Genomic DNA, 17002 nt, shown 5'->3' with positions numbered 1-17002 from the left:
TCAAGAAAAACATAATTTATTTTGATAATGTTAAATTAAATAGATTAAACTATATATTTTTAGTATAAAAATGACATTATAATAATAATATTAAAATATATTTTTCGTCCTTGTGAATTTGGCAAAGTTCGAATTTTATCCCTGCAAAATTTTTTGTCCTCATAAAATTATAATGTATCACTTTTTGGTCTAGAGCAATATTCACTAGAAGGCATTGTGTTTTGCATATGAAGTGTAGGTAATGACTTTGTAGGTTTGCAAGACCTTACATCTATACAAATTCTTCCATTCATCTATTTTATAATCACATTCTTGTTAGCCATCACAAAAACCTCAACACTAGATTGAGAGCCAATCGAACACCCTCAACTTACGTGTCTACTCATATGCTTGTACACCAACTATGCAAACCTATGCACCAATTATGCATATGCAACATTTAGAATATTTATGTTCACCCACCATATTCAATGACAACACATATTTGGAATCTCCTATAGTCTTAGATACGACAACTTTGTACCCGTCATCTCCTATAGCCTGACTTAAAGGTCCAAATACATCTCAACAATATACATCCCATCCCTCACACACTTAAATGAGTCCACTAAGTTTGATCTTAAAAATCAATTTTGTTACTCTGACATGCCAATCAAAGTTAAATAAAACATAGGGATGGGTACTTGGGAGGATATCTACTAAGTAAGACCTCCAGGTCGCTTGAGTGGATCATAGTTATGGCATGTAACTCTCCCTCCCTAAGTAGCCATTTTCTTAAAATCTAATAAGAGAATAGAGTTTACTCATTTTGGACATGCAAAGGGATAATTTTAAACATAACATTTTGTTCACCACACATGCATCACCAACTTCCACAAATAGCAATCATAATTGCTTGTGCATATAAACACCTCAACAATATCATAAACATCTAATAAAACCATTTTCAAACTATGCTCCATTCTTTATTTTCTTTCAAGCCTTACACTATCGCAATAATCCTCATTTGAATGTGAACCACATGATATCCTTATAAAACAGCTTTAGACTTTCGTCCTTCTTCTTTTTTAAAAGAACTAATCATATAATTTGCTGAAATCATCAACATAGGAGTTTAGCTTACTCATAGTCATCAAGCTATCATAAATGTCCAAAGGAAACAAGGAGGAAAGGCAATAAAACAAACAAAAGTTTTCAACATACTATGGCTTAGCTTGAGGGGTTGGTAGCTTAGCTAGCTGGTTTGAGGCATCTTTGAAATGTCGCTAGCTTAGCCTTGAGTATTGCTAGCTTAGCCAACAAGTTTGAGGCATCTCTGGTCATACGTCGCTAGCTTAGCCAACAGGTTTGCTAGCTTACCCAACGAGTACAAAATTATACTTTGCAAATTTTACAAAATCCAAGTTCCCAATGGCTAGCTAAGCATCCAAACTCACAATAAATGCATCTACAATTATTCCTTATGCTTTCCAACCGATTAATATACCCAAAATCATCCTCAATCAAACTTAATCTTGAAAATTCCTAAATTTCCTAACTTAGGTTTCAAAGGGGAAAATGGAAAAATAACCTAATAACCATCCGATTGATCAATATTTCAATATCACAACACAATAGAGTATAGGAGAAAGTTTCCCTTATCCACTAGGTTTTGAGATTTTCCTTGAAAGAGAAGCTAGGAGGCAAACTTTGTGATTTCAAGAGAGAGCTTGTTTCTCAAATTCCATTTTTACTCCCACTAGAAGGGTATCAAACAAAACCCAAAGTAATCTTAGATCAAATTTTGGTATACTAGTTAAAATTTTCTATCAATCCCCTTTCTAGGTCTCTTGCAAAGATGAGAAAATAGGAATATAGAGGACAAATGAGGAAGAAGAAAGAAGCATACCTACCCAAAGGTGATCTAAGAAGCTCTAGAAAAGAGGAAGAAAGTCCATTTCTGCATGAACTCTAAATTAGCTATAAAAAATTACCTTAATAAAGAAGAAATTACTTATGAAAAATTATCGATGGATATATCCATCGGTAATTTTCAATGGACGAAAAATTAGTAAAAAATTGTTAGCTAAGATCGCTTTACCAACTTATTTTTGTTTGTCGGTGAATGTTAATTTTTCAATGGAGGCTTCAGGAAATTAAGAAATAATATCATATAGTTATGTGATTGGTCTTTGTGGAGAAAACCTATACATGTAGGTTCTGGAAGAGGTTGGTGCCAACTAATATAATTTCTTGGTGTGGTTGTTTCCTTTCCTATTGCCTCTTGTTTATTTATATTGTCGTGTGCTTAATTAATTTTTTTATAAATGTTGTTTGAAAAGATTAACTTTGTTATTTGATCAAAAGCAACTCCTATTGACTAATTTGATAGATATCGCTTGAATGGTAAGGAGGGAAGCAATAAGTACATCAACGTGCAAGATGGTACAATGCTCAGTACACAAGTTTAGGAAGCCAGAATAACAGTCACGAATGGATAAATTGCCCTATTAATTTATAACTCCCAATTTTGAGCTTGAGCTGAAAGCGCTTGGCAACACTATCTTGATTATAAATACACTTCATATAATCTCACATCTCCTTGGTTGTAGAAAAGCGCAAATTGTTGACCATTTGAGGCTCAACAGATCTGAGAATCCAATAAACAATCTGAGCATCTTTCGTCTTCTAAGTAGCCAACAAAGCTAGGTTCTCCGGAGCATAAGAGGTCTTGTCAATATGACCCCACATCCCTTTTTCCCTTCATGAACATTCAAAATTGAAACTCCCAAATGGGATGACTTTTGCAAAGCGGGCACGAAAATTCTTTGAAGCCGCATGAATAAGGGTCGTTAACCCAAGAAAGGGGAAAGGAAGAAGAGCCAACCAGGAACGACGCACCCACGGGCAACAAGGAGTGATAGAAATTTCTGCCACTAACCGTGGATTCAAGGAATAAACCAAGACTAAAACAGAAAATACATTTGAGACTTCTAGGCTCGTGATTCCAAAAGGGGAATAAATATAACATGTTTGTTTTTTATAATGACAAAGGCGGGGAAATATTGCAACCTTAACAAAGAGACTAACATGAAATGGTTCAAGAAATCATATCCGAGAAGTAGTGTTTATGAGTTTTAGGTAACAAGGGTTGCATATGTTGAACAAGTAAAGGGGAGCTTGAATTTAGAGGGAGCATGGACTTTTAGAAATGTAACAAGTGACTTTGTAGAAAGGGTCTTTCATCAAGCATACACTGAAGAATTTTTGTCAAGGCCAATATTGGTGGTTTGTCATCATTAAAAAAGAGGGGAGTATTCATACATGCAAATGTAAACCATGACCTCCCAACCCGAAGACTTATGTGAAGGCATAGGTAGAAAGTTTTGATAATGTCAAACCCAACACTTGAAGCACTACCCATTAACAAGACAATTAAGTCAAAGCTAAAAATGGAAGAAATGAAAGCACAGAAGTAATTAATCAAGGTTCAAAAATAAGATTGAAGACCAAAGTCTAGAGTCTTAGGTATACTTTGTAAACTCCCTTAGCATCAATTTAGCCATGCTACAATGATCTAATCTATATAACCAGATTTTGATGATATTTGGCCTTGGTTTTGGTATAGTCCCCCATCTTGTTGATCATTTTCTTTTCCATTTATTGATATTTGGTGTGGTCCCCTTGGGTTGAAATTGGATGCCTGATATGGTTGAGATGCTTTTCTCCATATTGGGTGAGCTTCACTAGTTTTGCTGGTTAAATATATAACCGATTGTTTCTATAACTAGTTATGGTTTGCTTATAATAACCATTTTGGCATATTAGTTATTATATAGTTATGGTTAATTACCTTGTTTTTAAATAATCTAACCATCATGAGCTTTCCTATTGGTTTTTCTATGGCTTCGGGAGAGTATTATTGTTTTAGCAATTCACATTTTTGTAGCTTAGTAATAAAATATATTGGATTATAATATGTCATTGGATGCAGTATAATTATGTAAAGGTGTTGATAAAATCAGAGTCATCTAATTTAATTTTATCAAATTTTAATTGATCGGTTACTTTTTGGGCTCAAAATTGATCCTCACTCACCCCTAGTATGGGTAGAAGAAAAAGAGACAGAAAAAACATAAATTAAATAACAGAAAGAATAAATGTGACTACAAAATAATATGGTGGAAAAAAAAGAGGTATATATATCTGACGTGAAAGAGAAGCTTTGTGAACCCATTGCACTATCATCATCTTATCATTATCATATATATATCATCGTCATTATGCCTTTCATAAAAAAAAATCGCTGCTTATCTAAAAAAAATGGAAATTCTGTGATATCCTTAAAGCTCATCGTGCCAATTACTTTATCCATCTTCTTTGAAATTTGTCAGTTGCAATAACTTGACAAAACTTGATACCATGATATGATATTAAACTCGGTCTTCATTTCTTTATATTTTCTGACAATTTAAATTTCTCCCAACAAGATGGGTAAGGATTTTACATTATTATTCTCAAATCAAGTCCAGACAAACATGTACGTACGGATTGCACTACCATGTGATTTTCTTTTTCGGAGATCTTGGTGAAGCTAGCTCCAAGAGGACCCTTCCAAAGCTGTAGAAGAAGCAGCATCGTGTTGTGTTTCTTAATTCCCTTTTCTTAATTTCAAAATTATTAGTATTATATTAAAAGAAGAATAAAGGAGTCATTTGATAGTGATGAATCACGTCACATGCTTAGAACTTAATTACAAGGAAAAACTTTTCGGTTTGCTGTTTGAGAATTTTGGGACCACCATCACCTTTACCCTAATTATCGTTAACCCACCAGCGGGGTATGCTGCAATATACGATTTGATTATTATCACTAGGTTCCTTCCACCTCCTTTCATCTAATAGACAAGAATCGATTGCTATATTTGTCGGTGTATGGATTAAAACCCAACACCTTTATTTTCTAAAAGTGATAAATATAGCTAGAACTATATTTTCATCCACAGCTCATCAAACTAACACGACCATGCTTTAATTACTTAATGTTTGAGACTCGTTAACCAACATATTTGGCTTTTCAACTAGTTGTGTACGCCAACATTTGAACAATCACGAAAGCTCCTTAATTAGCATGAGTTGTAATTTGCATTGAAGTATGCAAGTTCAAGCAAGAGGTAGAGGATCCGAGAACACAGTATTACTTAACTAGAAATTACCCCCTTCATGCAGGCATTTTCATTTCAAGAAGGGTCTTGTTACTTAAGAGTCCTAACTCCCTTAATTATTTTACAAAAGTATTAAATTAAAAAATTAAATTAATACATTAAATATATGAAAAACCTAAATCGTTTCATTTAATGGAACGATAATGAGAGAATGTTTTAAAATGTTAAAAGTAATATATAAGTTGATGTTCACACAAAAAAGAGTATATAAGTTGATTTTAACTTTTAAGTTTTAATTTTACTTTTTGATCAATTTGTTTTTAATACTTGTTGAAAAAATTATTTAAACTGGCTTTATTCAAAAATTAAGAAAAAAAAATATTTTTTTGACGCAAAGAAAAAAAAAATATTAAGATATGTTTTTGAGGAATTGAACCTATTCTAAGTTCTAACTAAAGTATAGTGTAGTACATGTTCTTACGCCTTATTTAAGGCCTTAAAACATGGCTTGGACATAGCTTATCACCACTCCCCAAATACCAACAACACCTACACCAATTTAGGTAACTTGTAGACCAAACAAGCCCTTGAAAATAATGACGCTCAAATCCTGCCTAGTAACGAAGGAAACAAGTTGACACGTAGTACTCGCATTGATGCTGTAACAAATTTTTGAGGTTTGAATTAGTACCTAGACATTAATTAATGGTCCTTAAAATGGGGTTTCGAAAACCAAGTGGACACACATTAACTAAACAGGTAAGCGTTCAATAGCGGCAATGGCAAACCAAAAGCCCCATCTTTCTAGTCCCCCAAACATTACTTTCAATTAAAATTGTACTTTTTTACCGGAAAAACGTCATTCACAAATTGTGGGATTAGTTATTGAGTAAAGGTGATATATAGTTAAAATTAAAAGGAAAGAATAAGAATACTAGTGAAATGTATAAATTATATAAAATAAGTTTTAGCTAAAGGCATATCCATCCAACATCAAGTAGGAATGCAAATCCAACCAAACAAATTATTCAATTTTTAAAACAGATCATAGTTAAGGAAATTCAGTAGCATTCAATGAAATCCGAGGACTAAATCAATGAAGGAAACGTAACTACAGTATAAGAAAGAAAAGTCTAGGATAGTGCCAAATTGCCTGGCGTCACCGTCACACTTTGATGTAGGAAATTCAATTTTGTTAAATTAGGAGCATTAAAAAATTAAAGCGTACCCCTGCCTTCTCCCCACTTAGCAATATTTGTGGTCCTTGCAAAACCAATATACAAATGCTTCTTCTTCTTCTTCTTTTTCTTTTTTTTTTTAAGAAAAAAAGAAGTTTTATCTTTTTGTTATAATCGTGGATTACGTAATGAAGACAATCTTTAACTAGTACGATGACTCAAATTAAAAAATGCCGCTCTGTACTTTGAAGCAGCTATCGCTAAGAGTGTCCTTAGAAAAGCTATATGTTATTTTTATTTAAAAAATAAATATCATTATAGGTTAATTATGATATATAAAAAGGTTATCAAACTCTAGATTATGCTTACTCTAGATTCTGCTTAGACTTGTGGAAGTTCCAATAACTCAACTTATAGATTCTTAAAAATTCACTTCATATATAAATAATAACAAAATACTTATAAATAATATATCAATTAAACATTTCAACAACATAATAAAATAAAATAGTAAATTATAAATTCTATAATACTTAAATAATCAAATTTAGTAATGTATCATTATTTGATAATAACTTCTAGAGATGATAATAGTGATAGATCAAATTCATTGAAGATTTGATGTTCTTAGAAATAAAATTTTTCAATTCACGAACAATAAAGATACGTTAAACCCTAAATGCATAAAAAAATGTATTAACTCGTTAACTCGAGTTTATTAAATTTGCATAAAATCCATCTAGAATCTACTAAAAAAAAGTTATCCATGAATCAAGTCACATAAAATAAATAAACTCATTACTAACTTTATTCGAGAGTTTAATAATCGTAAAATATAATTTATAATAACGTCATGTCAGGCAAGTACAGTTTAAAACCAATTACATCAAAATATAGTGCGAGTATAATAATGAAACTGGGGTACATTAAACATGTACGTTGGTAAGACCGGCACAGCCGTTTGAGAGGGAATTTATATAAGTTAGCATTTATTAATTTTAAGTCCAATCAGGTTGAAGAATTGGAACCGTATCTGCAGCACCAAACAAAATCGTGTTTCTCTAGAATTAATTTTGATGGTACGTTCAAGTTCAAGCACAAGCCCGTTTGAAATGGATGGTTGGTGCTTCCTCTTTGGCCTACCAATGGCACGAAACCAACGTAGCGTATTTTGGTTATGAGATGATATTTTCATTTTAAGAGCAAAAGGTGATATATATGTAAGAGATTGAAGTCTCAAGTCAATGAATTAATGTGACTAATTTAAGTGCATTGGTTTGGGTTAGTTGGATGTCACATTTATGTTGAAGAAATATATGGGTACCATAAGTTTGGTACCACTCTCAATCCTTGCATGTGAGGTGCTTTAGATATTTGGGGTTTTTTTATTACAGTACTATTTATGTTTGATCAAAACTGTTTTGGTGCTTGACAATGAGAGCCACTTAATCTTTCTAATTTGCTTCTCTTGAGGATTGGATCGGATCTTATAATATATATCTTCGAGTTGAGTTGAGGGCCAAGCTTAAGGGAAAGAGGGAGAGGGGTTGGCTTTATTTAGACCAAATTATTACATCTCAATTTTTATTGCCCCAAATATCTAAACCATGAGAAAGAAATCTACAAGGATTGCTTAAGTTAAGTTAGAAAAGAGGGTTGGTCGCAACAATTACTCAACGATTGTCATACCATATACTTATTTTTTTGCATTTTCCAATTTTTTATTATGAAAAAAAATACTGCATAAGTTAAGTCTATGTACATATAGTCTTAATTGATAAGATCAATTTATTCCTTCATTCAAAACTTTTATCTTTTGTTTTTTTTTATCGGTTAACTCTTATCTTTTGTGTTTGTATGCATGTCAAAAAGCTTTTGTTGAGAATAAAATAATGCAGCTTGAAAATTTGGCCTTGGAATTTTGTTATTAGGTACCTCACCTATATAAGTCACAGATGAACCCAAACCATCTTTTTTTGGGTCTTTTTTTTTCCATTTCTTTGTGTCATTCCAAAACAACCTATATAAATAACCGATAAAAAAATAGGGCAAACATGGTGGACTACCGAAGAAAAACATTTTTTTATTGCATGCAATCAATACTACTAAAATCAACATCTTTGACAATAGCAAATCAAAGTCAGTTATATAAAAATCATCTTAAAAAAATGGTGGTATTTTTGTAAATAATTGTAGTTTTTCAAAGATGATTTTCTGAAAACCGTCTTTGAAAATGCATTACTAAGTCGGTTTGTTCAAGAACCATTTTGCATTCTCACTACTTGAAAAGGCATGTCTCTCTCTCTCTCCTCACATTCTCACTTTCAAGCCAACACAAACCCTATCACCATTTTGCAAATCCCTTCATGGTGGAAATCCTAAGCCCCAATCTTGCGAAGGGTTTAGGAAACAAACTCGGTTATTGGCTCTACTGTGAGGTGAATAAGAAACAAACTTGGTTAGGTTTTTTGGTTTGGGGTTTTGAGGAATTTAGGGTTCGTGTGGTTTGGGTTTTGGGGATGAATCAGAGTTTCAAGGCTCAGGAATCGCAAATGCTCGTTGCTTTAAAGCAGAGGGAGCAACAATTTGGGGTTTGAGGGCTTCCGTGATGAAGGAGAATGAGGGGGAACTCGCATTGTTTTTGAAGATGAAGAAGCACGAGAAGGAGTGCAATGACCTTCTTCTTAACTGCTCAGAGGAGTTCAATGCACCTCTCGGTATAGATTTTTGCTCATTTTCTTTTTTAGTGTTGAGTTTTTTTTCACTATCAACACTTCTCTATTTGACAAAAGGGAGCATATTGAGAAACTACATCGGACTTGTAATCTTCTTTGTAAAGTTTAGGTATTAATTATTAAAGCAATCATGCATGTTTCTTTATTCCGGGTTTGCATCACTGAAATATTTGTTTCCATACATGACTTAGTGGTATGACTTATGAGTCTTTTGTGGAAGTGGAATATGACTAACATGCTTTTTATCTTTGTTGAAAGTAGTTCATATATGACCTACCCAATAGGCTAAGCAAGTGCATCAAGTTGGAGGCCTATGCAGATGCAATCAGGTTTTACATTGGAACAATGCCAATTTTTAAGGTTGTGGTTGGCTTATATGCTTTCGGATTCAATCCCATGATTACTTTTAAACACAATGTATTAATCAAGGGCTCAAATGAAATATCTTGTTTCCCTCCCTCTTTATCAGGCATATGGAGATTCTTCATTTCGGGATTGTAAGCAAGCTTCTGTAGAAGTAATAGTTGTTGTAGTAAAAAACTTGCATGTATAGTTCTTATACTTGTGTTTGACTTTTTGGACATGAACCATGAGCCAAAATGCAAGTAAGGGGACACTATGGATTTCTTTATCTATTCCTTTTTTGAAATTATTTTGGGCATGTAGATAAATAACAACTTATTTAATTGTTAAGTTATTATTTTGTTGTATCCTACCTCCCTTGTAAAACAACAATATTAGCTTACATGTTATGAGGCTATTTGCGGATATCTACATGCTATCTTTTTTTGTTATTGAATTCATAGTAAAATTGGATAGAATTGGCTTACCCTGTCCAACATTTATATTCTTCCAAACATGGATAAAACTTTATGAAGTTAATAGATCATTGTTAACATACATCTCTAATATTTTGTTGAATAATAGTTGATGCTCAATTGTTTTTAACAGAAGCTTGTTAACATGATTTGACATTTTTCTTTCTAACTAGGGGAAGCTATTTTCAGATTTTGAATCAATACAAGTGAGAGCTTATGCAACAGTGCTTCTTAAGCAGTTGGATTTTTCGGTTTGTACTTCTTTTTTAAAAAAATAGAAGTGTTATTTTATCCCATGTTTTCTGTTATAAAAAATCAATGAGATAGGTTTTTATTTATTATTATTATTATCATCAAATGAAAGAGAAGATTAATATAGTGCTAATTTAAATTTGAGCATTTCAATATTTCAGTCAAAAGTGATTATTTTTGCTTATTATAAAGGCTATTTAATAGCTTTCTCTTAATTCTAGTTCTAGCACATTTACCTTATACAAGGATTGTTCAAAAAGTCTTGCACTTGTGTTTAAAGGAGATGAGGCAATGGTTACTGCCATTTCAGAGGATCCTTTGAGTTTTAAGGTATTTCTTTCTATTTTACATGGAACTTGAGGCATATATGGATAATTCTAGCTGCAATATTGTCAAGAGACTCAAGAGTGTTGTTTGAATGGAATCTAAAGAATTGCAATGTGTGTATAACCTTCGAGTTTTAAGGTATTTCTTTCTATTTTACCAATAATATGTTGTGTGTGCATGTCAATGTGTGTAAAACTTTCTTTAGCTCATGAAGTACTATTTATATTAGTGTTATGAGAACCACCTGGTTTGGATTTTCTCTAATAACCTAGAGTGACCAAAATGATCGTGTTCTTGAGATTCCTAGCAGTAGTGTCAATAGTGTGAACTAAATGCCAAATGATTAAGGGAAATGGATTGAGTTTTTAAATTTGGTCGTTTATGTGCAGGACCAACCCTAAAATCCTTCTCAATTTGGTGAGATCCATAGCATTTGATATCACTATATAGTAATTTCTACTTGGGTTTTTTTTCCTACTTGCTTTTGGACTTCTCAAGTGCTAATTGGTGTGAGTTAAGGTTACGTAAGTAGGTTGTTGCCATGTGCTTGGAATATTTGTTATACTTGCTTTACCAGTATTGATTCATTTTAGTGAAGTACACAATATCATTGGATCCCATCTTGATACATTCTAAAAACATTTATATTAACCGCTATTTGAGAAGTCTAAACTTTTGATCTAACTTTTATTGATTAAAGTCCAACTGAAAAATTTAAAGTAATTTTTGATCTCATATTTAAATTTTTTTAGTGCTTTTTATGTGATTTTAGTGTTTTTTATGTGCCTTAGAATTTTTTTATTATATGGTCAATTTATTTTGCAGCTTTGCTATTATATGGACATGTTCAATCTTAAATTCACTTGGTGCCTATTCTCACTTTGATCATTGGCTTTTGACCCAAGTCTTCTATGGCCATGTGTTAGTATCTGTTTTGTTTATTCTTGCATGCTAAACATGGATAACTAACACATGGATAGACAATTGAATTAAAAACAGGTGAAGGATAATTTCCAATACCTTGTTAGGTGCACCGACTTACTAAATAAAAACTCTATGCTTTTAGACTATTTGTGTTTTTGTGGTCAGAATTGCCAGTTACCCTAGTAGAAGTGTTACACAAGCAGATCAAACCTTGTTAAGTGTTTAGCTAGAAAAAAAAAGAATTAAATTCTCAGTCTGTGAAAAGTTTAAATAGGTTCTTATATTAGTGATTAGTCTTCTTGGTTATTATAACTTTGGACATCAAAATGCTTAAAAAGGTTTCCATATCTAAGTCTAGGTTGACTAAGATAGACTTTATGCTTCAATGCAAGTCCAGACTACCTATTCAGTGATGTGGGGATAATCTCTTGTTGCCTGCTTTTATTTCATTTCTTTAATTTCACCTGTATAAAAAAAGTACCATTATTGTTAGTATTTTATAAAAAAATAGTGTGATGTAAATTCTTCTTGTTGAATATATATTATTTTTTCAAAGAATTGTTCTTTCATTCCTTGGAGGCCATTAATGTCTTCCAAAAAACGTGTTTCTCCTAAATTAGTACATGTAAATTGATCAACTGACTAATTTAATTTTTCTTCTCCTTTTCTTTTTCATTTGCAGCTCATTGCAGTGTTGATACCAATAGTAGGTCTTGGTGCTTTCCTCTTGTGGGCAGGACGAGACATATGCAAGACACTATAAAGGTTCTTCAAATTTTAACTCTGAAACTTCGTGCTCTTTTAACTGATACTTTATAAATTGATTTATATTGCGTACAATTTTGCCGAATGACTTCTTGTGATCCATTAGTCGATCTCACCTAGTGAGATAAGACTTTTTTGTTGTTGTTGTTTTTGTAATTAAACTAACCACCTTTACTTTATAATGTCTATTTATCTATTTCAGATCCTCTCTGAATGATGATTTGCAACTATGCCCTTTTTGTGGTCAACCTTTTTCTGGTAAGAATGGATTATTTTGCTTGCATGTCTTTAAATTCTTCCCGTCGTGTTCTCAGTATTACATTGAACTATTTCTAGCTTTGATTATAAAATTAACTAGAGCAAGTTTTATCATAGATTTTTTTTAGTCAAGAATGTTAATGACCATTCTACATATGTTGTGACTTTTTTTTCTTAAAAACATTTTTGGAACTTCCTTTGTCGTATTCTGTATTTGTATTGGGTACCGATACTTCACTTGGTTTTGATCTGACCTCCAAAGTACAATTTAGCTACTTAACACTGACAATTGTGGATTTCTTTCCACTTTATTTTTCCTTTTGTCTTTAAACATGTCAAACCACATCTTGTGGTAACTTTTGTTTTTTTAGCCTTGTCTTTTTGTCAAATGAAATTGAAAAATTTATAGGTTGCAACAGATTTGCCATCCTAAAATAAGATGAATGATTACCCAGTGTCAGTGTTTCTAACTATAAACTGATATGTTATTTTAGTTCATTATCTTTTAATGTTCTAATGGCTTTTATGAGATAATCCTTTTGATTCATAGAGATGCCCATTACCTATTTTTACGATACTTGGTTTATTTTCATGTGGTGTTCTAAAAGTGATAAATTAGAATGCTTTATATCATTCATTGTCTTTATGAAAATCACAATGTGGACATTTCTCACTGTTGAAGTTTATTTTGATATCAGTTGTTGGCAATGAGTTTGTAAAAGACTCTATGAAGTTTTCAAACCAATCTACAACATTTGACAAGCATTCTATAATTTCACCCGTTCTAGAAATGCTAATCTTCACAAGGCGTGTTTCCTTTAACAGTGCATTGTGTTTAAATGCTATTAACTATCTCCCTTATATCCCCTCTCTTTATTATCCTTAATCTTTGTTGATGATGTTGGGTGTCATTGTTTTTGTCTTGGCAGAAAAAGATTAAGGTAAAGCAATTGATGTTGAAACTGAAATTAAAGATGTGGACTAAGTCTTCACAGCTATAACATGTTGGTAAGTGTGAAGTAATTAACAAATTTTGAGTTGAATACAATTAATTAAGTCTATCAATCATGAATCATGATCTTTGTTATTCCTCATCCTATCTGGCATATGTACCCGTTAAACCAACACTTTTATTGATGGGGTACTATGTTTAAATCCTAATGTAGTAATGCCAATCCTAAACTTGTGTTATTGTTTCTTTTTACCAAGTTTAAGTTTACTCCCTCTGATAATTTGGAAGCCTCTAATAAGGTATTATTTTGGACCTTGTCATTATTGTCTTTTAGATTTTGTCTGGTGACCTTGTTGCTGAAGTTTCTACATTCATTATTGTTTTTTTCTCCAAAATTATTTAAGATATGTACATTGGTTTAAATGAGAAATAATTTTCAATTGAAGGAAAAAGTTGTTTCTACCTATTTTTATTCTACATTCATTTTCCATATTAATCTCTAATTCACTATATATTACATGAGGGCAATACTTACAGCATGATTGTGATATTTTTTCTTTGCTTGATGATGATTTTAATCATTGTAACCAAAAATTTATAAATTTTTTCGGAATAAAAAATGTGTTTATTCTCCAAAATTTATTATACTCAAATTCATTATTTTAAATTTTTTTAATTTTTTTTTAAAAAAAATTCTAAAACGATTCTCTAAAAAACTGTCTTAAAATCATCAACTTTTTTTTAAAAAAAAATACATTCTAAGATGGTTTCTCTAAAAGACCGTTTTAGAATCCTTAATTTATTTTAATTTTTTTTAAAAAAAATATTCTAAGAGAGTTCTTTGCTAAACCGTTTTAGAATATCTACATTCTAAGACAATTTTTGAAAAAATGTCTTAGAATTCTCAATTTATTTTAAAATTTTTTAAACTTAAAAAAAATATTTTAAAACGGCTCTTTAAAAAACCATCTTAGAATCCTCAATTTATTTTATTTTTTTTTAAAAAAAAAAGACATTATGAGACGGTTTTCTGAAGAACCATCTTAGATTGTAAACATTCTAAGACGATTTTTGAGAAAACTGTCTTAGGATTCTCAATTTTTTATTTTTTTAAAAAGATATTCTAAGATGATTTTCATTGAAAATCGTCTTAGAATGTTACTATTCTAAGACTGTTATCTGCCTAAAAATCATCTTAGAATGATAGTTTTTCTAAAATAGTTTTTTAAGAACCGTCGTGAAAAGTTAAGACTTTCCACGACATTGTCTTCAAAGACAATTCAAAATCATCTTTCAATGTGTCAAAAAATCATTGTTGAAAGCTTCTTTTCTAGTAGTGCAATTTGATTCAAGGCTGAAGAGTTTACGAAAAATGATTAAATAAAACAAAAAATTTTGGCTTTTTTCTATAACCACATCGGTTTTATACCAAGTACACTCCCTTATATTACCATATATATACCATTTATACTCATAACATATTTACAAAATCATTATTCCAGCATGTGTTTTTCCGAAACAATGTTTTAATTTTAACAATCTAGAAAGTATTTTTCAAAACACAATTTTATTTTTACCATTTCATAAAGTACTTTTTGAAATGGTGTTTTGTGTAATGGAAAGTACTTTCTAAAATGTTAAACAATAAAATTTGTTCTAGAACTATTTTCCAAAATGTTTAAACAAACACCTAAAAAAATTCAAGAAGAACACTAGGACCATTAAAAATATCATATAAATGAAATTGTATAGTAGTGAAACAATTAAAATGGAGAAAATATATAATTGATCTTGGTCCTTCAATTTGAAAAAAGGAAGTATGTGAGGGAGAGATAGAGATTTGAAGGAGAAAGGTTATTTAAGTAATTTAATTTTAGGAAAAGGAAAGGGAGTATACTTAGCTAGAAAGGGAAGTGGATATAGCAATAGCCAAAATTTATACATTGCTCTTAGTAATTCAAATATCATTAGGTTGCATACGTTGCATAAAGGGAATCAAGTGGTGGATAAACTAGATAATTTTGGTATATCTCTTGATAGTCAATTGAAAGTTTTTTATGTTATTTCCTATTTTATTGTTGATGTTGTAACGGGGGATGTAGCTTCTACTATTTTTCCTCATGTTTTTTAGTGCTTCTTGTTGTTTTTCCCTTGCCATTCACACAAAAAAAATACAAATATCAATGATAATGTCAAGTGTAGGAGTTCTTTTTCCATAAGGGATATATTGCTCTTTTGGTTATCTGGAAAACTTGAACCCTGTAGGCCTCCATAGATTGTTTTCTTAAACAAACACCTCAAATGCAATTTGTTATCACCATATTTTTTTTATTAATACAGGTCGGATTCAAGAGTGATGCAATTAAACAAATGGGAGCTCGATCGATTCCAAATTAGAGGCGAATTTTGTGCATGCACAAGATTGATTTATTAGAGAAAAAGAAAGACTTATGGAAGGTTGCTAAAGAATTCAAAGATCTCTCTGGATATGGAAGGTAAGGTTCTCTTTTAGAAAGACCAGGGTAGACAATAATGGTCTGCAGTATGATTGTAACTTTTGTGTGGATTCACTCTAGTTCTTAAGCTAGCTTCTAATACCTTCTATTTTTCTTTTACTTATTATTATTTAGGCATTTCATGATATCATGACTGAATAAGGCAGGAGTAAAAGATCTAACAGTGCATGAAGGAGCAAGCATGGATCTTTCTACTTCTAGTGTCTACTAGGAGTAAAAAAATTATTTAATGGTTCCTCTAAGGAATCAACAATGTGTTTTTTGGGGCATAGGATAAGATTGTCACTACCCCACCTGGTGGGATAAAACTTAGTTATTAATTTTACAATCATGATTGCTTTGTTTTTTTTTACCATGCATATTTTCATTTATTTTCTTTTACAATTATATTCTTTTATATTTCTTGCAGACATCTTTGATTAGAAAGTCCTTGATTTAATTCAGGCTTTTTAATTGTTTCTTATGCATAGGCAATTTGACAACCCTGGGAAGAAGATCCATTTACCATGAGATGAGTAAGCTATTAGAAGTTGTACGTGAAAGGTTATTAGACCACATACATTAGGTAGTTGTTGAAGCCATTGATTCTTCTAATATATAGCTAAAATTTGTAAGAAATATATTATATGGCTAATAGTGTTACAATATTTTATATATTGCCAAGCATACTTATCAATTCAAGAAATTTCATATGATGTTGAGCATCGATTGATTGATTGGAAAGAGTTACGAGATGGTTCTCTTAGGATTGAGCAATACTTCATCACTAGAAAATTAAGCAAATGCAAGATTCTTGTGGGGAAGAATGACTCAAAAATTGGTTAACTTGTATTTTTAGCCTTTCCTTTATGTTGATAAACAAATTTTGCTATTGTTATTTTCTCAGTTGTTCCCGTTTTGAATATGATAGGACAAGATTGGAATGTTGTGGTTTAAATTCAACCAAAGCATTTGGGAAAAACTAGGGGTATCTCCATCCTCTTATGTCTTGTTATACATCTTGAGATTTAGTTGTCTGCTTTCCATATGTTGAAGTTTTTATTTAGATTAGATATGATAGGTTCATCATGATTCTCTTCCAAACTCTGGAATATATTTGATAAGCATCTTATGCATGAAAATTTTCATTTTTTG

The 17002-nt window shown here is 31.3% G+C and overlaps 1 long non-coding RNA gene across 1 annotated transcript; it reads left to right on the top strand.

Moving 5' to 3' along the window:
- The first annotated feature begins 8575 nt into the window (after positions 1–8575).
- Positions 8576–16551, top strand: LOC114384652. Its single transcript, XR_003660748.1, has 6 exons — positions 8576–9038; positions 9318–12142; positions 12345–12400; positions 13330–13408; positions 15693–15847; positions 16339–16551. It is a non-coding gene; the product is annotated as an uncharacterized LOC114384652 (long non-coding RNA).
- Positions 16552–17002: the final 451 nt, after the last annotated feature.

Source organism: Glycine soja, chromosome 14 (assembly GCF_004193775.1).
Source record: "Glycine soja cultivar W05 chromosome 14, ASM419377v2, whole genome shotgun sequence".
In the NCBI taxonomy this organism is placed as follows: domain Eukaryota; kingdom Viridiplantae; phylum Streptophyta; class Magnoliopsida; order Fabales; family Fabaceae; genus Glycine; species Glycine soja.
The sequence above is the reverse complement of the archived record's forward strand: the minus strand, read 5'-3'. Positions and strand labels throughout refer to the sequence as shown.